We start from the raw sequence: 26,065 nt of genomic DNA on the forward strand, positions 1-26,065 counted from the left end.
AGAATGCATAAAAGACGGGACAAATCTGGAGCCGGAATTCCTGTCAATAAAGGGATCCACAATCATATTGCAATCCCCCCCAAAAATTAAGTAGTCATCAGTACATTGCATTAAACGGGAGAGAATTTGAGGCCAAAACAACTTATCCGGCGAAGTGGGAGCATAAACATTAAAAATAGTAAGGGGAATCTTGTTAATTAGTAAGGAGATCACCACCCATCTACCCTCAGAATCATTATCTTGACTTATGAGTTGAACATCTAAGCGTTTGTGACAGAGAATAGCAACGCCATTGCGTTTTCCAGAACCTGGTGATGCGAAAACATGGCCCACCCAACATCGTCTCAATTTAGTTATTTCAGAGTCTGGTATATGAATTTCTTGTAAAAGAGCAATATCTCCTTTTAAGTTTGCAATATGAGACAAAACTCGTTGACGTTTGATAGGAGAACCCAAACCTTTAACATTCCAAGATATAATATTCAACGACATGTTAGAACTTATTTAAACATTTTTAAAACTGTTCGTAAAGGAAAATATTGTGCATAAAGGCAGAGGCAATCAAAGGACACAGCAAAACATGAGGACAATTTCTTATAATGAAAAAACAGCAGTGAGAAACTGAGAAGATCAAGAAACAAAATAGGAAAATGAAAATGAGGATAAAAGAAAAGTTTTAGATAAGTGAGAAATATAAAGTAAAAACCAGAAATATATAAGAACAGCAGAATCAGGAAAAGATAAGGAAGGAGAGAAAGAAAAAAGGGACAGAAGGACAAATTAAAGCTATCAATTGATAAAACAGTACAATAACAGAAAAACATACCACAAAAGAACAAGAAAAACGGGGTAGGTGGAGCCATATGGGGAAGGCCACACGACAGATGGGAGGTCGCAGAACGTGAAATACACAGAAGAACACCATCCAGGCGAAACGAAGAACATTAAGTAGGGGAGTACGGAAACCACGACCTGGGAAAAAAGAGATAAAATAAGATAACAATTAATGTGAGAAATGATAATGACACCAAAAACTTACAAATATGACTGACACACACGAATTGCACAATTATGGTAAATACGCCACAGGCACTACACGACATATCATGGTTTAGAGATATCCATAGAAATTCCTTTACAAGAGTCCAAAAATTGTTGCAGGACAGCTGGGTCTTCATAGTTGGTGGTTCTGTTGTTGTAAGTCACTTTAAAAAGGCAGGGGTGGAATAAGCCATAACGTGCGTTCAAACTGCGTAGAGCTGGTCTCATATCTAAAAACCTTTTTCGACGGTCAGCAGTTATTTTGGCATAGTCCTGAGCGAAGTAAAGATTGGAACCGTTCCAGGAAATTTTTCCTCTTTGTTTGGCTGCCTGTAATGTAGTAAGGAATCCCTTAATACGTACATACATTGTTAAGTTAGCATAACCACGTTAGATGTTAGAAAGCCATCTTGCTGCTTTTGCGCACGACACTGCATCTACATGTTATTGTTTAACCAAACTGCTGCCTCGCGCTTTGCCTCACACGAGAGCAATCTGTTGTTACCATCCCGAGCTCTGCGCAGTGACCTTGGTCTGTACATGGTGTAACAAGAACAGTCTGGGTCGTTAGACAATGCATGTTTTCCACTCTAGGTTGATCGACTCACTATTTAGCCATAACATACAGGCAGCTGCGAATACCTGAAAGTTGGTGCTTTAATATTGCAGACATCATGTTTAATATTCAGACCGAAGACGAGCCTTCCTGCGAGAAGACTTCTGATGCTCCTGTGATGTGATTTCACTAAGCTGATCTTTGAGGTATGGGGTCCTCCCTTCAAGCCTAAGAGACCTTTTATTAGCATAATAATAAATATTAGCTTCTTAGTAAAGGGAAGGTGGTAGTATCCACTGTCATTTATAACATGATCACTCCCTTTATATTCTATGGTATTGTAACGATGCTGATGGTTTTAATTATAATCATTTGTCTGCTTGTATTAGCCAAAGTACTGCATCTTAGGACACGTGGTCTATAAAATAAACTCTTTTTATTTTCACTGTGTCTCTGTTTATTCTTGTTGTGAACTGATGTGAGAATAATATACGAACAGGTATTTCCGATTCCCACCATTCCTGAGAGTACACTGAGTCGCTTGTTCTGGGTTGTCTTTTCATTGGGACCGCCGAGCTAAATCTCGGATAACAAATGGGACACTTATGCTAGCCGGATACTGGGTTCTGGGTTCTGAGGTGAGTTTCTGGTACACCACAATTCACTGAGGTCCTGGGGTTCTACGTATAGTTCTGTGTATAAGCAGAATCCCTGCAACATGGCGCACCTAACGTTTGGTCTATGAGTTGAAACGCCTTAGTAGTGCTTATATTAGTCCACGGCACCCTCATTCTTGTTTCCGGATAACAAGTCTGACGGATTTAAACCTACCTATTTCTGTTGATATAGGTTTCTTCAAGCTTGATCATTAAAAAGGTTATTGAACCCTTGTGCTACTAATTACTTCGAGTGTGGCTTGTCCTTATGGCGGTCGACATAGCGGCGCACAGTCGAGCACCTTTGAGACGTCATTTGACGCAGTATGGGGTGCTGGACACTGGTATGAACGTAATCTTTGTGGTAGGAGCCGATGCGGCTCATCCTTATGAGTTGTTTTACTCTTGGGTGACGCTTCCGGCGGTGAGTGAGGACGATAACTTTTTTCATACTTACACTGCCACTGCCGTGCCAGCGAACTATACACCGTGTAGGACACAAGAAATACCAATATCTGCTTGGCAGCATCTTATTTGGTTTAATGGCGCCCTCCCCCATGCGGTTATACCGCCGAGAATGGGCCCTTTGTCAATTGCAGGGGCCACTTGGCCGGTACTAGCCGGATATACGCCTCATCCCCGTTACCTAACGGTGCCGGTGGCTGATTTGCGTGTACTGCACACTGCCCTTATTACAGTACATAGGGCTTTGGTACAGTACGTGTCACACAATGTGCAGGCGGGGGCACCTGCTGTTGCGGGGCAGCCTACTGACCACCACGCGGTGGTCATTAGTCCTGTTATGGTTAATTCTGTTATGGGCAAGCGCCCCCCAAATAGGGATGATTTCCCTTTTTGGCTTGCTGAAAAATTTAACCAAATAGAAGCTGTTTACCCGAATACATCTCCTGTGGAGAAACACAGGATCCTTACCATTAGTTTGCCTAAAGACTTGGTCCCCGACATTGATGATTGTGTAAACTGGGGCAAAGTCTTTGCAGCGACGTACTCGCAGTGCTTTGGCACTCCGTCTATGTCGGTACTGCCCTCCGTTATTAAACGTGTTCAAGATAACCACGGTGCGGAGTCTGCGATAGAATTAGGAATGCGGCTCCTCGGACAGTTTGACCTTGTGGCTACCATGGTAATGTGTAACCTTAAGGGTGATGCTATGCAATTCCAAGTTCGTAATGAACTGAAGAAGGTTGCTGATGAGGATAAACCGCGGGAGTTCGCGAAAATAATCTCGACGGCATACAGAGATTTGGGTCGTAGCTCTTTAGGAGTTAAACCTCCCGAAATTAAGCAGCAGGGTAAGGCAGATGCCTCTGGTAAGGATGACCGTCCAAACTTTCCGAAACAGAGTTGGCGGTCTAAACAACAGGGAAAGCAGCAGCAGAAACAGGGGTCTCGGCCTGCCTCTCCCGTTCAGTCAGGTAGTGAGCGCACTTATGATCTGCGTGATCGTGCTACTATTAAGTCTCCTGATAGATTGCAGGTTTCTGAACAACGTTCTCCTCGTTCTTCACAGGAAACATCGGCTTCACAGTCCGGTGGCGGAGGCGGTGGCAAAGGTCGGGGTGCTCCACAAACACGTGACCAACACCGACAGACTGAAGGTAAAGGCAAGCAGGACGAATTCGCACGACAAAGGCCCCCGTTTCAGAAGAAGAAAGTGGCTGCTCTGACGGCAAGATATGCCTCAGATAGTGCGGACACAGCTTCTGAACCGGACATGGGCGCTGACGCTACTGGACAGCGCAGCGGAAATTACCATAGTCCGTCAAGCTCTGCGTCCATTTCTGGCGGCGACAGCAACTGATACATTGGTTACTGTTGAGACAGCTGACACCAGAGTGGCTCCCCCTGACAGACTCTATGAAATAGTCTTACTAATTGAGGGTGACATGCAACGTACAATAAAAGGGATTTTTTGGGATAATCTGACTATCACCTATGATATCCTCCTAGCGGAGGCAGATTGGCCCCCAGCTTTCATTTTAGACGCTCCTAGAGGGGAGGAGGTGATCCTCCCGTCCTTTGCGCACACAGTGGCTAGGGACCAGGCTGAAGTGTATGCTGAGGAGTGGGCACTGGCGCTAGCGCCGGCATTGTATCGTACTCAGGTGGGATGGGACCGGTTGTCCCCCTGCCATGAGATTCCATTGCGGTCTATGCCCCAGCCACAGCCCCAATATCCTATGCGTCGTGAAGCTAGACCGCACGTCGCTGCAATCCTTGACCAATTGGAATATCAGGGTGTTATTGAAACTTGTGTGTCCCCTATGAATAACCCTTTATTCACAGTGACGAAGCCTGACGGGTCGTACCGTTTAGTTTTGGATTACCGGCACTTAAATTTGCATTGCCGGACCTGCGCGGTACAAAATACTCACAGCTCGGCTCTTGTCGACAGTCTCGTGCGTAAGAGATTTAAAATGACACTTGACATCTCCAATGGCTTTTTTAGCCATAACCTGTCCACACTGAGTAGCCAGTGGACGGCGTTTACTTCAGGCGGCAAACAGAAACAGTTCACAAGATTAGCCATGGGCTATAAAAACAGCCCTGGCGTCTTTGCCGCTCGCGTGGTCTCTCTCTTAGAAAGAATGGACCCCGACGCATACTCCTATGTTGACGATATCTACCTCACGGATGATGAGCTGATCCCACATCTGTCTCGAGTCGACAATATCATTACGGGTTTTGCGGACTATGGCTACAAATTTAATTTTGCGAAGTCTCACATCGCGGAATATACAGTGTTGTTTTTGGGCTACGAGCTCAACGACGAAGGTAAGGGATTGGCTCCTCACTTTCTGGAGAAGTGCGCATGCCTGCGTGCTCCTACAACACTGAAAAAATTACAATCTTTGCTGGGCTTTCTGAATTTCGGACGTACGTATATTCCTGATTATGCCCAGCGTATCAAGCCGCTTTACGCCTTGGTACAACCTTCTTTTTCGAAGTCTAGCTGGCAGCTAGAACATTCTGCTATTCTACAGTCTTTACAGGCTGATCTTCTTGCTTCACAATACTTACTGACGCGTAATAACCGCACTAACCTGGTAATAAGAATAGTACCAGGCGCAGTGGGTTTCACGTACTTGATGTTTCCATCTGGCCTTTGATTCCGACCTTGAAAGCAGAGTTCAACAAGATGAGCAGAATAAGAGCTCTATTGTCCCAAAAAGAGGTGCCATTAACTTCCTCCCGAGAAACATTTGTCCTTCACGTGGCAAATACGCGCACTGAGGTACAGGCGCTTTTGAATACTGACCTCCCCCTGCATTTTGGAGCTTATGAGTATTTTTTTGTTTATGTCCATTGGATTTGTAATAGTATTTTTCCGTCTGGTGAATGGCCACTATCTCAATGAGAGATCTATAATTAGACTTATCGATGGAACTTTGGCCCCCCACTCCTCGTCCCACATCATGAAAAGGGACCAGACTTTTGTGAATATTACCGCCCGGCCCGTTTTGGATGGAATTGCGTGGGATGCTGTTAAATTCCAAATTCATGGTCCTACTGAGATCATCAATGTGCCTAATGTATTTCGTGTTTCTATGGGTGATGTGGTTAAGCAGAACATTCGTTCTGATGATTGGGATGTTCATGCCATTGAAGCACTGTTTTCTGATTTCAAATATTATGCCGCTTTTGATGCAGAAGATTTATATGAAATGCGGCTAACTATGCAGAACAGTATTGTTTTCAACATTATGGCAATCACTTCCTGCATAAAGCAAATACGTTTCGAAATTGTGTAAATTTTACCCAATGGGAACACTGTCCTACCCCATCTTTAGGCAGTTCACCTACATTGGTTGATAAATATACTTATTTTACTGATTTCAGTGTTTCCAGCCCAGCATCCTTTTATTTTAAAGTGATGTCTGAGTCTGCCTCGAAGGTTAGACTGACACACACCAAATTACTATATTCTAAGTCCTTTATGGATGAGTTGTCAATCAAAGGTTATGATCTGTGGAAGGCTACTATTGATCTTAAATCGGTTTGGGGTTCCAAACCGTGGCAGGTTCAGGGAACTGAAGCTTTACATCGTGCCTGTCTTGTGCCAAATCATATGTTGTTTTTGAATTCAACCATCTTCCAGACCACCTGTTTTGGATTGGCCACTTCTAAAAAACTGAATTTCCCCTCTGTTCCAGATCTGGGCGCTTACCCAAATTGGGATAACCAAACAGATCTGTCCCTTCCTGATTTGCAGTCATTAGTCTCTAATACATCTTTCAATATTTCGAAATTTAGTAGTGAAGGATGGTTAATTTGGCAAAGCAGTTCAGATGCCTGTCAACGTCGTTTTCTAGGTCTGAAACCGGGGTATACGCAGCAGTGCGTAGACCCTCGGTTTGAGTCCTCTCATACAGTAACTACCTACTCTGTAGGGAAGTTATGTCAATCCTGGCTGCGACATTCCACCTTGGCATCTGTCAAAGTTCATTTATCAAAATTGCATGACAAAATAGATTTGAATGATTTTGTTAATGGTCCTGTGGGTTGCAGATCTAAGAGGTGGGCGTATGCTATTTACAACGAAGTATGGAAATTGTCGCAAATTGAAGCGGCTTCAAGGTTGAGGGCCATTGATCAAGCAAATATGGAAAAGGTCTTGGCCGTTATAGATAACAGCATTAACACACTTTCTTCCAGAATTTATACATTAGACAATATTGTTTCTTCAATTGTTGATATTGTACATGATGATGTGTCTGTATTGTATCATGGTCAAAACCAGTTGTGTTCTGTTATGCAGTTTGCATGGACATTACAAACGTTAAAGGCAGGAAAGGTCCCCTGGGACTATCTGAATACGACATCATTATTCCTTCCCTTTAACCTTACTGTAAGGCAGCAGTTCATGTCCATGAAAGATGCTACATATTCATTGTTACACATTGAAAAATTGGAGCCGTTACCTTTCTCTGTGGCGGAATTGAATTCAGCCGTGTGGTTAGTACATGGGTTGATCACGCTCCCTTTCGCGCTTTTTAAGTTTACGTCATGCATGAAACACTATGCTCTGGGTAGATATGAACAGTTGGGTACCGCGTTCCTACATGAGGTTTGGTCTCTCCCTTTTACGTATAGATGTACAAGAGACGGTACAGAGGTTTACCTGAAAGGTGAGGAGTGTACCTCGACACCTGATCGTTCTTTAGTATGTAGGCACATTCAGTTACACGGTGCATGCAATGTACACGCCCCAAATTTGGCCTGCGTCCTCAAAGGTATCCCAGTGCCAGTGATTACACCATCTTTCACGCTGCTTGCAAACGGTAGTTATTTAATTTTGAATAATGAAGCTTGCTGCGGGATGTTAGTGGGAATCCCATATATAGTAACTGTATCGCAGAGAGTAGTCTGCTGCAATAATGTTCTATTTCCACCCCCGCATGGGCGGCTGGATGTTTCCATCTGGCCTTCGATTCCGACCTTGAAAGCAGAGTTCAACAAGATGAGCAGAATTAGAGCTTTATTGTCCCAAAAAGAGGTGCCATTGACTTCCTCCCGAGAAACATTTGTCCTTCACGTGGCAAATACGCGCACTGAGGTACAGGCGCTTTTGAATACTGACCTCCCCCTGCATTTTGGAGCTTTGATCCAAACAATCTTCAATGCCTCGTCAACAACTGGCCTGGCTCATTTTTTTAAACTTGTGGGCTCAGGCCTCGTGACCTCCTTCCAAACTATTTTTGGTGTGATTCCGGCATTTTTTCATTCTATTTTTTCGAGCGTCTTTGGCGGTGTCCCGCTGATTCTGGCGCTGGTGGCGGGTGTGCTACTTTTACTTTTCATGCTACGAAAAGGCTGCCCTTTCTGTGCCTCACGACAACCTGCCCCGTCTGCATCTTCTTCGTGACAGGATGCTTGAATATTATGGTACGCTGCCATTGGCGACTTTGAGCCTGGCGTATGGATTATCCTTCCGGTATTCCTACTTTACCTGCGTACAACCTGTCTTTCACTGCCTAGATTGTCCCTTTGAATGGCCTCTGGATTTGTGCTTAACCAACACGGTGTCTCTGGTTCCGGATTATGATCGACTGATGAGTCCCTTAGTGTCTCACGAGTTTGCCTGTTCTGGTGTTCAGATTATGGCCTGTGGTGCGGCGCATGGAATCCTGGGTAATTGGGACATCGCAAGGGCTGCCTATGACTTCTTGGATATGAGTTATTTGGAAGAACACGTCGGTTGCCCTCTGATGGTGCTAGAGGCTCCGCTTATTGAAGAACATGTATGTTCCTTTTCTTTGATTAACTGGATGGCTGAAACTTTTAGTGGCCGTGCCAACGATTTTCTGTTGGAAGCTGTTGCTACGTATGCTGCATACACGTTCATGGATTGAGTGAACTGTCATCCACTATGTTTTTTCTACCATGTGACTTTGGATTGCTGGCTAAAGCAGCATTTTTCATTTTTTTTTTCCCTTTCCCTTTTTGAGGTTTTTTTTGCTTTTCTTTTTTCTTTCGAACTTTCTCTGAACTGATACTTGGTTTCGATTTGAATACGCCTTGTTCTGCTCTGTCGAATTTGAACTCTGCGTTCTCTCATTTCTTCCCTGCTGGTTAGTGCTTCGATCAAGGGGGCATGTAGTAAAGAATCCCTTAATACGTACATACATTGTTAAGTTAGCATAACCACGTTAGATGTTAGAAAGCCATCTTGCTGCTTTTGCGCACAACACTGCATCTACATGTTATTGTTTAACCAAACTGCTGCCTCGCGCTTTGCCTCACACGAGAGCAATCTGTTGTTACCATCCCGAGCTCTGCGCAGCGACCTTGGTCTGTACATGGTGTAACAAGAACAGTCTGGGTCGTTAGACAATGCATGTTTTCCACTCTAGGTTGATCGACTCACTATTTAGCCATAACATACAGGCAGCTGCGAATACCTGAAAGTTGGTGCTTTTAATATTGCAGACATCATGTTTAATATTCAGACCGAAGACGAGCCTTCCTGCGAGAAGACTTCTGATGCTCCTGTGATGTGATTTCACTAAGCTGATCTTTGAGGTATGGGGTCCCCCCTTCAAGCCTAAGAGACCTTTTATTAGCATAATAATAAATATTAGCTTCTTAGTAAAGGGAAGATGGTAGTATCCACTGTCATTTATAACATGATCACTCCCTTTATATTCTATGGTATTGTAACGATGCTGATGGTTTTAATTATAATCATTTGTCTGCTTGTATTAGCCAAAGTACTGCATCTTAGGACACGTGGTCTATAAAATAAACTCTTTTTATTTTCACCGTGTCTCTGTTTATTCTTGTTGTGGACTGATGTGAGAATAATATACGAACAGGTATTTCCGATTCCCACCATTCCTGAGAGTACACTGAGTCGCTTGTTCTGGGTTGTCTTTTCATTGGGACCGCCGAGCTAAATCTCGGATAACGAATGGGACACTTATGCTAGCCGGATACTGGGTTCTGGGTTCTGAGGTGAGTTTCTGGTACACCACAATTCACTGAGGTCCTGGGGTTCTACGCATAGTTCTGTGTATAAGCAGAATCCCTGCAACAGTAAGACCTTAAGCAGATCCGTATATTCCAGAAAATACAAAATTACTCCTCTGGGCTTTGTGGATGAAGATGAAGAACGGGGACTCTGGCCCAAACGATGTGCACGCTGGATATTTAATGGAGGAGATTCCGGAAGACCAAGAAGATTCGGAAGAAATGACTGAAAATAGGATATGGCGTTAGACCCTTCAAGACCTTCAGCCAAGCCATAAATGCGTAAGTTATTACGCCTATTTCGATTTTCCAACTGTTCAACCTGTTGCTGAAGACTTTCAACATCTTTATGGATAAGAGGAACCTTGTCAGCGAACTCCTGAACAGAGTCAACACGTTTCTCCAGAACATCAACCCGCTGCACAGTGTGAGACCAGTTATCCTCTAAGCTCAGCAAATGGGTGTTGGTTTCCTCCATATATGGTTTGAGGGCACGAATCTCCTCAAGAAGAAGTTCCATTGAAAGAGGTGTAGCGGAGTTAGTGGGAGATGGAGGATTCGCTTTCCCTCTTTTTCTAGGCATGAAGGGAGCTGAAGACGGAATTTTAGATCCCTGCTTGGAGCCTAAACGAGTCGTAGAAGAAGAGGAGCCTTTTATGGGCATAGAATCACTAAGAGCTTCGTCTGTATTTTCTTGTAAAATAGTGAACGGATTGAAGTCCTCTAAAGGGGCACCAGCGGATTGCGGCACTTCTTTACGGTTGATCCGAGATGTCGCCATAGTGTAGAATTGAAAGAGGGAGATTCTCAACAAAGCTCCAGAGAAAAAAGTCACTGTAGAAAGTTTCCAAATTAAGAACAAACACAGTACCACTCTAGACGCAGAAATGCTGGCGACGGTTCCAAAAGATTCTGACCCGGAGAGTCTTGTTACACAAAGTAGGCTGGTAGAAATATGGAGCCTTGACAATCGGTTTTTGACCCCCAAAGCTAGAACCAAACGTGAAGCCACATAACTTGAAGTAAATATTAACGCAGCTGTAATGCTCAAAACTGAAGACCCAAGCGCCTCTTCACACAGGAAATCAATGAGGACATAGAAAAATAGAAGGTTTCTGAGTATTCAGTCATTTCAGGCGAAAATACGCATCCTCTGAGGTAGAATAGCAAGGAATATGAAAAATGCCTGAAAAATGAAAACAAAATGGCGGCCGCGAGTGCATTTCGGCCGTTTTGAGAAGAAAAACTGTCAGAAGCTCACCAAACGGTGGGAAAGATATTGCATTGCGCCAGGAGACACTTCCGACGTCGATAAATGTACTTTCCGCGCTCCAAAAAGGGGTAGAAATAACCTGGATAGGGTGCACTGTGTCACGGCACCACGGAGCTCCCGAAATCGGCGGCCATCTCCGAAGACGCCGAAGCCACGCCCCGTACATATATCTTTAAGCTGCATAGATGTGGAGTTAGGAATAGTAAATCTATACTTTCCTATATACATGTACCTTTCAATAATTTTTCCCTGGATATTCTGTCCTCAGTATTCTTGTAACACAATATTATTAGGGTCGATATTCAGTAGTGCAATTGTTACAAGGATATGCGCAGGCTTTGAAATAATAACATTGCAGCTTTTCTTTAAATCCATATGAAAAGCCTTTTTGTACTAGATTGGATCAATACATCTGGAACATAGCAAATAAAATGTCCTGGTTGCATTACAAATGCTGTGAAAACGCAACATCTAATCTGATCTGATCCAAGCCATAGTATATCTTGACCAAGGCCTTATGGGTGAAAGAGCCATGGCACTTTCGTCTGACTCAAGCTGACTCTCGAAATATACAAGATTTCCTATTGGCTCTCCAGGTTTACTCAGGTATATACAACCCCTCGCCTGAAGGGTTCAGTTTAAGTGTGTTCCAGACCAACAGGGATCAACATTCAGTATTGGTTGCAAACTTGTATAGAACATCATCTGAAATGTTTGCTTCTATGCAAGTAGCCATTCGTTAAACCCAAAAAACATCTTCCTGAATGGCAGGATTGTTGCTAGTTGCTGATCAAAGATCAAGTAGTGAAAGAGAATGTAGTCTGAAATCTCACTCACCTTCTGAGCTAGTTCGATGAACATGACAGACACCGAAGAAGCTAGTACTTCTGTGGAATTACATATTCTCTAGTGTTCGTACTCAATACTTTTTCACCAAGCCCCTAAATCCTCACAAACACCTACAGTAGTTGTCCGGTGAATTCAACTTTCCTAGCCTTGGTAGAACGGAACGTTAGGCAGCATTAATTACGATGTCAGTGGTAATGCCACCGATAGGCTGTCGGTGGCGGTCCCACTGACAGAGAGTCCTTTGGTCCAACTGCTGCATTATGATGCAGGTGGTCAAACCAAAACCTTTGGGGGGAAAGACTGTCGCCTCCGACAGGATCTACGATCCCGGCAGGTTGGCGGTCGGAATAGTATCTCTTGAATGGCGGTGGTGCCAAGGCAGGCACCGCCGCTGGGATTATGATGTCACTTTCCGACTGCCTTTTCATGGTGGTCCGACTGCCATAAAAAGGTAGTCAGAAACGGACTTTGGGGGCCCCATACAGGACCCGTACCTCGTGGGCCACTGCAAAGTGACTTTGGGGGCACATGTAGTGCCCCCACACACATTCCTGTACCAAATGGCACCAGGTGCATGGATGTGCACAACATGCTTTTTTACACTGTGGCTTGTGCTGCATATATTATTTTGACCAGCAAAGACACATTTGAATCCTGATGAATTCTGACGAGATAAATAGCCATCCATCCACATAATAACACTATGCCTCTGTATCTCACCAGACTGAAGACTCACTGCGCCTGTGGCTACTGTTTGCCCAACTTAAACATGGCACTTTCATTCCTTGTGCTGCACCGCCAGCCACAAAATGATGGGTTAACACCGCTCTTCTGTTATATCTGTACTATTCCAATACATAAGATGCCAGCTTCCCTCCATTACTTGTCTTTCAAACCAGTAGCACCAATCATTATGATATTTGTAGTTTCACATTTCCTATTACAGATATTTATTTTATTTTATTTATTGTTCTAGTATAGCTGTTAAGACTAATGCTTCTGAGTACTCACGTAAGGGAATGGGGTAGGGGAGATGAGCGTGTTGGGTACTTAAAATGAATCAAGTCAATACACATGGTGGGAGAGGCGAGTCATATATTTGTGGAATCTTTTGAAGTCTTTGAGGTAAAAAACAAATAGATCCAGTGGAAATAGGTCTTGTGAAAGGAGCAATCTACACCAAACTGTTTGTTGATACATGAAGTTAATGACACTGTGCTGTCATCAATTGCCACCTCCCCGGCCTCAAGCTACTCTGTGCACGTCTGAGGAGGGTGGGACCTCTCTCCATGCTCGCAGTGGTTCAGTCACACCTACATTGCTTGCCTGCAGTCATCATGGTGCTGGCTCTTCACTCCCTCTTTGGAAAGCAGACATCATAGGCTGGGAAGGATCTCCTGAAGGGCTGTGGGAGAATGGCGGCAAGACACCATGTGTTATATATGTTGTAGCTTGTTCCGCGTGCATCTTTACCTTCCCTATCCCACTCCATTTACTTCTAATTGGAACACCTTGGTACGTTAGAAAGCAGACAGTTTGAATGGTCATTGTATTGTTGAGGGGATGCCAGTGACGACTTTGAGGTTTTTGACTTTAATAGGCGTACCTTTTGCCATGACATATCCTACTTGGTTGAATGCTTCAAATTTTGGCGATGAGGTCAGGATCGTTGGATTGCTGCCATTCCTGCTTTGGTGGCAAAGTAGTGATGAACATTGTTCATCATACAGTTTCAGATTGTTTACGCTGACAGGACTTGTCCTGCCAACTTGTGTTCTCCTCCCACCAGAGTGGAGACTGAAGAAAACTTGAAGGTTTGCGACGGTGCAGCTCTGATCAGCAGATCCCTATGAGCTCAGGTACCACCTTTCCTCATCGAGTCTAGTGTGCAAGTTGGGGAGAGATGCTTTGCAACCGTTGCGATCCAAGCCTTGTTTCCAGACAGTCAATGCCATTTTGTATAATCATTGACTTGCTTGCATTTCATACATTTGCCAGCTGTGTGGACATCTTGTGTTGCTGAGGAAATGCTCTCTTCAAAAGAACTTTGCGCTTTCAGAAATTTTCATTTTACTTTCTCTTCAGCACTTATCCTTTCAATAGCATGTTGAACCAGAAAAGTTACTGATAATCTTAAGGCCAGTGACACAGATCATCCACAGAACATTTATTACAGTCTTTTCCTTAATAAACCCCTCACAAGGCCTGTCTTCAAATAAAGTAATTATCTAGGAACATTAGTACTGACAAAACCCTTTGCCCAACTAATGTTGAAATACAACGTTCAAACCCCTACTTACGTCCTGTCATTGCAGCCGGTGAGCAGTTTTAAACAGCCAATTCAACCTGCCAAAATAAACCCATTGCCAAGCTTAAAACCCTTTTTAAAATACATATAAGGCCCTAAACAGCCCATGGGGCAGAGTACATTGTATTTAAAAAGTTGGACATGTACTTTTAAGTTTTATTTATTTATTTATTTTATTTATTTTTATATGTTCTGGCAGTACAAAACTACTGTGAGGCTGCCTCTTCTATAGAATAACATTGGGTTACCTCGTTACATTTAATAAGGGCTAACTTTTGATTAGGAGCAGGTAGAAAAGTCCTGTTTAGGCTGAAATGAATTGTAATTTTATTGTATAACTCTTTTTCTTGGTTTATCACAAAATACAGCATTGAAAGCCTACAGCCGTAGGTATCGGGTAGCCGACTTAAAGGGCACTAGTCTGAGAGCTTGACACAGGTAAATGCCAACAACCCGGAGGCAGGCAGCGTAGGTCATAGGCTGCATCCGACTACCCAAAAGGCTGAGATCTATAGCCACGTTTGTCTAGAACTTAGTTCCACATTATTACCGGTTTGTGGCAGCTGCTAGATGATTTCAAACTTAGCAACAAGCCATAGGAAATGGCAACAGCGAAAGAAAAAGGGGAGAAAAAAGGAGAACCATACCCCCACCCCCATCCATTACCCTCTGCACCATAAATTGGGTTGGCATCTAAGCTTCTTGTAGCTTACAAGGATGATCTGTATCAAGAGAGACGCAGAACTTGTAAGAGCTTTGGACATGTAACTTTTCTGAACTCCTGAGAATGGTTATGAACGGAGCCCATAATGCTTGGTAAGCGTCCCCCTTTCCCTCTGCCATCAAAGACAATCGCTCCATTCCCAAGGCCGCCCATAACCGTCTGAGCCATGTAGAGTGATCGGGTACCCTCTCGAAGTCCCAAAGGGACCATTACTCTAGGCATGCCACGTTCAGCGCTAGCGCTATCTGCCTCCCCCTAATGGAGCGCAGGGGAAAGGTCAGGAGGTGGGCAGACCCAGCAGAGTGTAAGCGGGGAAGCGAGGAAGATCCTTGTCAAAGGCGTCATTTATGTTGTGTATTATTAGGTCCCAGTATCTTACTGGCTTGGGGCAGTGCCACATAAGATGTATTAGGGAGCCAGTTTGGCCGCAGCCCTGCCAGCAGGAGGCCGATCGTCCCTTGTTCCAGTTGTTAAGCCGGGCCATGGTCAGGTACCAATACGTGGCCATCTTATAAGCTGCTTCAGTACCCGAAGTGTCATGTGCCTTGTGGTGTGCTCTATAAAAAATATCCTGCCATACTTTGTTGGTAAGTCGCCTGCCCAATTCCTCCTCCCATGGTAGCTGCCCCTTGGACTTCATGGGTGAGATAGCAGCGGAGAGGAATGCATAGAGTTCTGAAATGAGACGTTTGTCGCCGTCTTTGGTGATGAGCCACTTCTCAAACTGTGTGAGCTGTCATGAAGCACCAGTGTTCACCTCAGAGGAGGTTACCCAATGGGGCACCTGCTGGTACATGTAATGGTCCGATGCGGGGATTGCATAGTCTGCCTGTAGTTGAGCAAAATATATAATACCCTCCAGGTCAAAGAGAGAGCTCACCCTTAAGCGTCCCTTCTCTCGCCATCTCTGAAAGGATTCTGATTTACACCCGGGTGGAAAGGCTGGGTTATCAACCAGCGGGATCATCGGGGAGGGGAAGGAGGTGAGCCCATGTTGAGTCGTAGTTGCGTCCCACACTTTAAAAGTGGTTGCCATGACCGGTGAAGAATAAAGACCCCTTGCTTTGTGTCTACGCGGGAGCCATAGTTCCCGCCAGAGATTGTTGCCCGCTATGGCTTGGTCCATAAACGTCCAATGCTTCTCTGAACGTGGCTGGTTCCACTCCAGGATGAACCGTAGCTGAGAAGCTTGGAAATACTGAGATACCACTGGGACTCCCATCCCCCCTTCAGACTTTCCCTTGGTGATTAGTGAGAAGCTGAGACGCGGTTGTTTCCCACCCCATATAAAGCAATTGATAGAGCGCTGGAGGCTTCGCAATGTGGTCAAGGGAGGAGTCAGAGGGATAATTTGAAAGATGTGCAGAATTCATGGCATTATCGTCATCTTCACCACAGCAATCCGACCTGCCCATGAGAGGCCCGAGCGGTTCCAAATGCTCAGTGTTTTATTTGTCTGCTCCAGGAGTGGAGTGTAATTGACTGATAGGGTCATGGCCGGTGTGCGCGCTAGGAGAATTCCTAGGTACGGATTGTGGTGATCTGCCCAGGAGAAGGGGAACTGTTGTTTCAGGGCTTTTTCTGTCTCATGGGGGTGGATAGATTCAGGATTTGCGACTTCTGGAAATTAATCTTAAATCCCGAAACTTCGCTAAAGTAGGAGAACTCGCCCACCCATGCCTCTGAGGAGGTCGCCGGGTTCGTCAGGGACAAGATCACATCGTCAGCATATAGGCTGATAGTGTGTGTGTCCACCCCAAGTCGTATTCGAGAGATATCTGAGTTGTCCCATATCCTCTGAGCTATTGTCTCCATATATCAGGCAAATATAGCGGGGAGAGCGGACACCCTTGATGGGTCCCCCTGCTTTTGGGAAAAGGCTCGGAGGAATACCCGTTGACCCTAACCGAGGCTCTGGGCGCTCCGTATATGCATCCCAACCAAGTAAAGAACCTATTTCCAAAACTGAACCGGCGTAGCGTTTCCATTAAAAATGGCCAATGGACCCTGTCAAAGGCTTTTTCTGCATCAACTAACAGCAGGAGGGCCTCCCGTTGGGAGCAGGAGGTCCATAAGATGGATGAGACGCTTCGTATTGTCACCGGCCTGTCTCGTCGAAATAAACCTGGCCTGGTCCGGGTCATTAAGGCCCGCCATGTGTGGATTAAGGTGCGTGGCTAATATACCAATAAAAATCTTTGCCAAGTTAAGTAAAGAAATTGGTCGATAAGATGCGCAGTCCTGGAGGTCCTTTGCAGGCTTCAGAATGACCGATAATGAGGCTTCCGTAAAGGAGCCCGGCAGTTCCCCAGTGTCGAGAAATGAGTTGAAAAGCCGCACAATTTGTAGTGAGGGCTGCAATTTATAAACAGACATTGCTAAGTTAGCATAACCGCGTTAGATGTTAGAAAGCCATCTTGCCACTTATGCAGCTTTTGCACACGAAACTGCAGTTACATGTTATTATTTGAAAAATGCTTGTTCGCCTTTTCTTCACATGAGAACTGTCTGTTGTTCACATCCCTAGCCGTGAGCTGCGACCTTGGTCTGAACATTGTGTACAGAAACAGTCTGGTTCGCTAGACAATGCATGTTTTTGAGTTCAGGTTGATCGGCTCGCTATTTGGCCATAACACGCACACAGCTGCAAATGCCTGAGAGTCGAGCGCTTTTGATATTGCAGGCTGCATGCTTAATGCACACATTCTGAAGAAGAGCTTTCCCAGGAGCAGAGCACACCTGATCCTGTGATGTGATTCAACTAAGCGGATCTTTACAGTATGGGGTTTCCCATTCATGCCTAGAGACCTTTTATTAATATAATAATATTAGTTTACTAGCAAAAGGAAGGTGGCTGTATTCCACTGTCATTTGTAATATGATCTCTCCTTTCATTTTTTTTGGTATTGTAACAATGCTGATGGTTTTGATTTTAATCATTTGTCTGCTTATGTTAGCCAAAGTACTGCATCTTAGGACACGAGGTTTATAAAATAAACTCTTTAAACTTTACCGTGTCTCTGTTTACTCTTGTTGTGGACTGATATGAGAATAATAACGAATAGGTATTTCTGATTCCCACCATTCCTGAGAATACACTAAGTCGCTTGTTCTGGGTTGTCTATACATTGGGACCGCCGAGATAAATACGGATAACGAATGGGACACTGATGCTAGTCGGATAGGGGTTCTGGGTTCTGAGGTGAGTTTTTGGTACACCATAATTCACTGAGGTCCTGGTTTCCTGCGCATAGTTCTGCTCATGAGCAGAATCCCTGCAACATGGCGCACCTAACGTTTGGTCTATTGATTTGAAACGCCTTAGTAGTGCTTATTTTAGTACACGACTCCCTCACTCTTGTTTCCGGATAACGGGAGTGACGGATTTTAACCTACCTATTACTCACCTGATAGGTTCTTTCAAGCTTGATTATTAAAAAGGTTTCTTCAATTTCTGAACCCATGTGCTACTGATTAAACTCGTTGTTGATCTTCTGTGTGTCCTTATGGCGGTCGAAATTGCTGCCCATAGCCGTACACCTCTGCGACGTCATTTGATGACTTATGGGGTGCCGGACGATGGGATGGCCGTTATTTTTGTGGTGAGTGCAAATGGAACCCATCCTTATGACCGATTATTTCGGGTATCGGGTCTCCCACTGAAAGGATCTCTGAATACATTGACACCTTTTTACAACCATTGGTGATCAATATACCTTCTTTTATTAAAGACACCACAGAGGTGCTAAATATCATCTCAGATGTTGAATGGACGGAGGGTCACTACTTGGTAACCCTCAATGTATGTTCCCTTCATACAAGCATTCCAGGTGATCTGGGACTTAAAGCTGCACAACATTTTCTAGAGACTCGACCAATTCAACTATATGAACACACTACTATGCTTTTAGAACTGATGGAGATGGTTCTAAACAACAATATCTTTGTACATAATGGCAATTGATACCGTCAAACTAGAGGTGTGGCAATGGGGGCGAACTTTTCGCCTTCATATGCCAACCTCTATATGGGCATTTTTGAACTTATGCACCTTTGGAGAAAGGGGCCTTGTGCCCTTATGGAAAATGTACTCTATCTAGGACGTTACATTGATGACATCCTAATGTTTTGGGCTGGAACAAGAGAAGCACTGGAAGAGTTCTTTTGTTATATCAATAATAATCCATTTAATTAAAACTTTCACAAAAGAACAGAGTACCTCTTGGATTAATTTCTTAGACATTGCAATTGTGGTGGACAAGAACAAATTACAGTCGGTACCTTTTAGAAAAAAGACCGTATGTAATGCAACATTGCATGCAACAAGTGCACATCCTCCCTCACAAATTAAATCTATCCCAATGGGGGAAATGATAAGAATCAAAAGAAACTATAGTGACACAAAGAAACTGTCAGAAGAATTAAATGCTGTAGAAAAGAGATTTTTGAGTAGGGGTTACTGCAACACAGACATCAAAAGGGTACGCAACAAAATCAATAAAAGTGATAGAAAAGATCTTTTAAAAAAAAAAAGAAATAAAACATTAAATAGTAGAAGGATTAGATTCATTACACCATACTCAACAGTGAGTACGGATCTTTTCAAAATACTAAATAAACACTGGCAACTGCTCACGGATGATAAAGACATATTAGAAGTAATTGGACGTAAACCCAATATTACTTTCGAAAGAGGAAGAACTTTAAGACAAACACTATGCCCTAGCTTAATTCCAATAAACACGAATAATACCTGGTTATCTACTAAACCGAAAGGTTTTTATAAATGTGGCTCCTGTAGTGTTTGCTGCTTTGCAATTAACAAAACTAAAACATTCAAATACAACACAGTGACAACTTATACAGTAAATGAATTTATAAACTGCAACTCAAAATATGTGATTTACTGTATCAAATGTATTTGTAATAAGATCTATATAGGCAGTACTATAAGAACACTAAAGGAAAAAATACAGGAACATGTCAGGGCGATACGAAATAATAACATCCAATATCCTCTGGCTTCACATTTCAATACAATGCACAATCAGACAGAAATGATGAAGCTAGGCTTTCATGGCTTGGAATCAGTACCTGCCAACAAAAGAGGGGGCAATAGAACCAACAGATTACGTCAAATAGAAAGCAAATGGATTATCGATCTGAGGGCGGTTGAACAAGGAATTAATATTGATAAGGAAATGTTTCAATTCCTATGATGTTTACTTGTGATTGTTCCGTGAGATATAACAGATTCACATATCCTATCAATGGGTCTTTCATGCTGTGATAACTTATATTCACTAACTCTGTTTTCTGCATGTTATAACATCATTCAGAACACACACATTTATGAGACATAGCCAATCATATGGACAGCTATTTTGGCAAAATTAACCAATACATGGACGAGTGGATTCCATCTGGTACACAATTCGTATATGATACAGTATAAATAACTGTTTTTGTATCATTAGGTAATTGGAACATGTTTCTGTATATACTATTATAAGGTCATGAAATTGGCGCCTTCTAGCTAAATAGGAGAATACGATCATATTGCGTACTCATTTCTCTTATCTGCTCTACAAATTTTTTGAGCACGTAATACCCACACACGCAACATTGGCATTTCAAGCAATGTTCTTCTCAGCCTAGGGTACGATTATACATGTCGGCAACACAGATAGAATCTCAATTAGTGCACTGCACGATACGGTAGTGCAATTTGAAACATTACCATCTAGCAACAACACAGTTGCATACTTTTAGACAATGGGTTTTGGTTCCATCTTTATAATACGTTTTTCGTATATTTTAGATACTACTGGACCTGAGCCCCGTATTTAGGGTTATTTTATCTCATACGTATCAGTCGTATTAGTTCGTTTTTTTCAATACGCACTTTATTTACAGGTAATGGGACTGATGCTATTACATCTGTTAAGATGGCCGCCAAACGTGAATATTGTCTTCAAACTATTCCCGAAGTCCCCTTTCTGTTGTTATGAACTCTGTGGTCGCATTTAAGCGTGCATATGGCGCGAGGTGAAAACGCCAACTTTCAGAAACCTGGACGGTACACAGGCGTTACTTTGCATTACGGGTAAGATAACTATCGTCCAAATATTGGATTGAGTGTGATTTTCACACCCAGCACATGGAATATCAACAAACAATTCCTTTCATTTTTATATGCACATTACTGATTGGATAACAGATGGAACTGATTTTCCAGAACTGAGAAGGTACCGTATGCTTTTGAATTTTCTAGACTTGCACTGGCTTTTCAATATTCCTCTATGGAGGGTTTTATGAGCAATTCTTATCCAAATATTTTTTCGATCCTCTTACAGAATTACTACAAGTAATTGACCAGGATTTGGATCCATTTGAGAACCAATAGATGTACAATTTTCTCGCGCTGGAGGTGAGATATATTTTTTATCTCACGTATACAGTTTTTAATCTTAATATACATTCTCATGATAGGACTAATGAAATTGGTGTCACACACAGCGGATAATTTAATTGTTATTCACTGTTCACGGGCGATCAATAAATATGTCATTAGTTCACACATTTTGGGTTCACATAACGGGTGTTTCTAATTCTCTCCAAATGAAGGTATAATTTTTATACAATGAATTAATGATATCTCACTTATTCGTTTCTTGTGCTGTATTTATATTGTATATTGTGGTTTTATTCTGGGATTTCGATTCCAGACACAGCTGTTTTCTCTCACGATCATCTGTAAAAAGTTACTTTATATGCATATGTACAGAAATAATTGTGCATTAATCAATGATTTTATTTTGACAACAATGATATATGAAGTACGAAGTGTTGATTGTTTGATATGATTTTTATAGCCTTGAGGAAGCCCGTTGGGCGAAACGCGCGTCGGCTGGCTGTGAATTGGAAATTACTGTTCTTGTATGAATTTGGAATAAAAATTAATCATTATCAACTCGACGTGAATCGAATATACTTGATGGTACCAGATCAACAGTCTGGTGTGGTGTGCTACAGTGTTCTTTGGTTTTCATCCTTATGAGTTGTTCTACTCTTGGGAGACACTGCCAGCAGTGAATGCGGATGATGATACGTTTCACTCGTATACTCACACGCGGGTCCCAGCAAATTATTCGCCATATCAGACGCTAGAGATCCCCCTTTCAGCCTGGCAGCATAGCATTTGGTTTTATGGCGCCCTTCCCCATGCGGTTGCACCGGCTAGAATGGGCCCTTTGTCAATTCCAGGGGCCACATGGCCGGTGCTAGCCGGATTTACGCCTCACCCCCGCTATTTGACTATTTCGGTGGATGTGCTGCGTACGCTCCATACAACCCTTATTTCAGTATATAGGGCTTAGGTGCAATACGTTTCACGCAACGTGCAGGTAGGTCCTGCTGTTGCGGGACTACCAGCTGGTCACCTGGCGGTTGTTATTAGTCCCGTCATAGTTAATTCGGTAATAGGCAAGCGCCCCCAAAATAAGGATGATTTTCCTTATTGGCTTGCCGAGAAATTTGACCAGCTGGAAGCAGTGTTTCCACACTCTACAGAGGTGGAGAAACACAGAATACTCACCATTAGTTTGCCGAAAGACATCATCCCTGATGTGTCAGATTGTGACAACTGGGGAAAGATCTTTGCCGCAGTCTACTCGAAGTGCTTCGGCACTCCGTCTATGGCCATGCTGCCCTCTGTCATTAAACGTGTTCAAGATCAGCACGGACCGGAGGTGGCTGTAGAGTTGGGAATGAGGCTTGTCGGAGTATTCGACGTTGTTGCCCCCCTCGTCCATGGTAATCTCAAGGGAGATGCGGTACAATTCCAAGTGGCAAATGGCTTAGCCCGCGTTGCTGAAATCGATAATCCCAAAGAATTACCTAAACTTATTGCGGAAGCCTATAAAACTATTGGCCGCAGTAGTTTGGGAGTTAAACCAACTGTAATCATGCCTGACTTGATACAACAAACTAAGGTGAGTTCGTCTGGTAAAGACGATCATCCAGCTTTTCCAAAGCAGAATTGGAGAGCAAAGAAACAGGGAAAACAGCAACAGAAACAGGGGTCTCGTCCCTTACAGCCGACTAGCGAACACACTTATGATCTGCGCGATCGTACTAGTATTAAGTCGCCTGATAGATTTCAAGATACTGAACAACGCTCTCCTCGTTCTTCACAAGAAACATCGGCCTCACAGTCCGGTGGCGGAGACCGTGGCAAAGGTCGGGGTGCACAACAAGGTCGTGAACAACCCCGTCAGGCTCACGGTAAAGGCAAGCAAGACGAGTTTGCACGTCAACGACCCCCGTTTCAAAAGATGAAAGTTGCTGCACTGACAGCGAGGTATGCCACAGATAGTGAGAACGCAGCTTCGGAACCTGACATGGGCCCTAACGCTGCTCGACAGCGCAGCGGAGGTTACAGTAGTGCGGCAAGCACTGCGTCCATATCTGGAGGCGACAGCAACTGACACGTTCATTACTGTAGAAACTGCTGACACTAGAGTAGCTCCCCCTGACAGACTATATGACATAGTCCTCCTAATTGAAGGTGACATACAACGTACAATTCAAGGGATTTTTTGGGATAATCTGACCTCTTATGACATTCTCCTAGTGGAGGCAGACTGGCCCCCGGCTTTCATTTTAGATGCTCCTAGAGGGGAGGAGGTCATCCTCCCGTCCTTTGCGCACACAGTGCCAAAGGACCACGCTAAAATGTTCGCTGAGGAGTGGGCTCTGGTGCTAGCACCGGCTTTGTATCGTACTCAGGTGGGCTGGGATAAATTGTCCCCCAGCCATGGATTCAATTGCGGTCTATGCCCCAGCCACAACCCCAATATCCCATGCGTCGCGAAGCCAGATCTCACGTCGCGGCAATCCTTGAACAATTGGAATATCAAGGTGTTATTGAAACATACGTGTCACCAATGAATAATCCTTTATTCACTGTGACGAAGCCTGATGGGTCGTACCGCCTAGTTTTTGATTACCGGCATTTAAACTCTCATTGCCGGACATGCGCGGTACAAAATACTCACAGTTCGGCTCTCCTCGATAGTCTCGTGCGAAAAAGGTTTAAAACCACACTTGACATTTCCAATGGCTTTTACAGCCATAACCTGTCCTCTATTAGCAGTCAGTGTACAGCGTTTACTTCAGGCGGCAAACAAAAACAGTTTAACCCCTTCGCTGCCAGGCCTTTTCCTCTCCTGTGCCACGCCCTTTTTTGGCTATTTGGGGTAGTGCACGCTGAGGCCCCTGTAACTTTTTGACCACATAAGGTATCCACGCCAAATTTCCGTCCTTTTCTTCCAACATCATGGGGATTCTAAAGGTACTCAGGGTTTGGGGATTCTCCTAGAGGGGTCACAGAAATGAGCCAAAATATAGCAACATTTTGTTTTTTTTCGGAAAAATTGGAAAAACGGGCTGCAAATGGAAGCATCTGGGTTTTTCCCTGCCAATGTTATCAAAAAAGGGTTTGTGGGGTTGAAATCACCATTTTCCCAGCTTTTCGGGGATACCAGACTTTTGTCAGAAACCCAACATTTTTTACACAGTTTTGGCATTTTTCTGGGACATAGCCTAACTTTGCTATTTTTTGTGCTTTTGACCTCCTTCCAGTTAATGGCAGAAATGGGTACAAAAGCAATAATGGATCCTGGAAAGCTATACATTTTCAAGAAGAAGACACAATTCTGAATTCAGCAAGGGGTCATTTGTGTAGATCCATCAAGGTTTTTTTATAGAAACTAACAGTTAAATATAGGATAAATTGAAAATTAGTTGAAAAAAACAGCCTTTTGTGTCAACGTTTTCACCTGTAACTTCTTCTAATTATGACAGCTCTTTGTAAGCAATATACCATTACATCCGCTGGACATTACTGGTTGTGGGGATGTATAGGACTTGTAGGTTCACCAAGAACCTGACGAACCCAGAGCCAAAAACTGAGCAGCAACTTGCAATGGTTTTTTATTATGTACCGGGTATATAGTAATTATTCTGTAAAAATGTGTACATGGAAAAATCGGTATGAAAGACACCTATGTATTTCTGAAATGGGAACACAATATAGAGTTTAGAAACAGTAGATATTTGCACATTTCTGAAATTGGGAATACTCATACTAGCATGAGAATTATCAGTCATTTTTTAGAATGACTTCTTTTTTACACAATATCTTTCATTTGGAAGGCAGGAATGCATCAAAAGTCAATAGATAATAACAGTTCCTTTACAAATCTGAATTACCCTAAGTCTCCCGATAAAAATGGTACCTCACTTGTGTGGGTAGGCATAGTGCCCGCGACAGGAAACGGCGCAAAACGCAACGTGGTCATAACTCAATATCGCAGTGAAAATGTACCCTTTTTTGGCAAAGTGCCTAGCTCTAGTTTTTGAACCCTAGCTCTGCGGGGACCTTGGGAAATGTTAGACCTGGCACCATTGGTGTGGGTCACCCTTCCATTTTTGTCTGTGCCTCAATGTATTTTTGTGCTGGTGTTAGCTGCTCAGGGCACTGTGCCACTGCCATCCAGTGCTACAGTGCGAGTGCTCCCTATGGGAAAATGTATTATGTGAATTGACTTCCATGTTTGGCTTATTTGGTTTACTATCAGTCCCTAGTAGAGTGCACCAGGGGTGCCAACGGCTTGTATATCCAAATGCTGCTAGTGGGCCTGCAGCACTGATTGTGCCACCTACAGAAGCAGCCGGGTAAAATGTGTCTAAGGTCTGCCATTGCAGAACCTGCATGCAGTCTGGTACTGTCATGCCGACTGGGCAAGTGTCCCCTCTTGCCAGTCCCTAAACCTTCCCTTACCTTCATGTTAGTCACCCCTATGGTAGGCCCTAGGGAAGGGTGCATTGTAAGGATAAGGTAGGACATGCCCTGGAGTGTGTGGCATGTCCTAATAGTGAATTACAGCCATCTTCGTTTTTCACTATTGTAAGGCTACCTGCTCTCCATAGGCCAGAATGGGCTACTAGATTATAACACTCTATAATCCTAGCAGGCTCAGGAAGCATGGTAGAAATTCATGTTTAGTATGCCTGAACTCAGAATAATAAAATACATCTTTTAGTAAAGTTTATTTTAATATCCTGTGTTTGCAAATGCTACTTTTAGAAAGTTAGCATGTGC

The sequence above is a fragment of the Triturus cristatus genome, chromosome 1_2, assembly GCF_964204655.1.
Source record: "Triturus cristatus chromosome 1_2, aTriCri1.1, whole genome shotgun sequence".
In the NCBI taxonomy this organism is placed as follows: domain Eukaryota; kingdom Metazoa; phylum Chordata; class Amphibia; order Caudata; family Salamandridae; genus Triturus; species Triturus cristatus.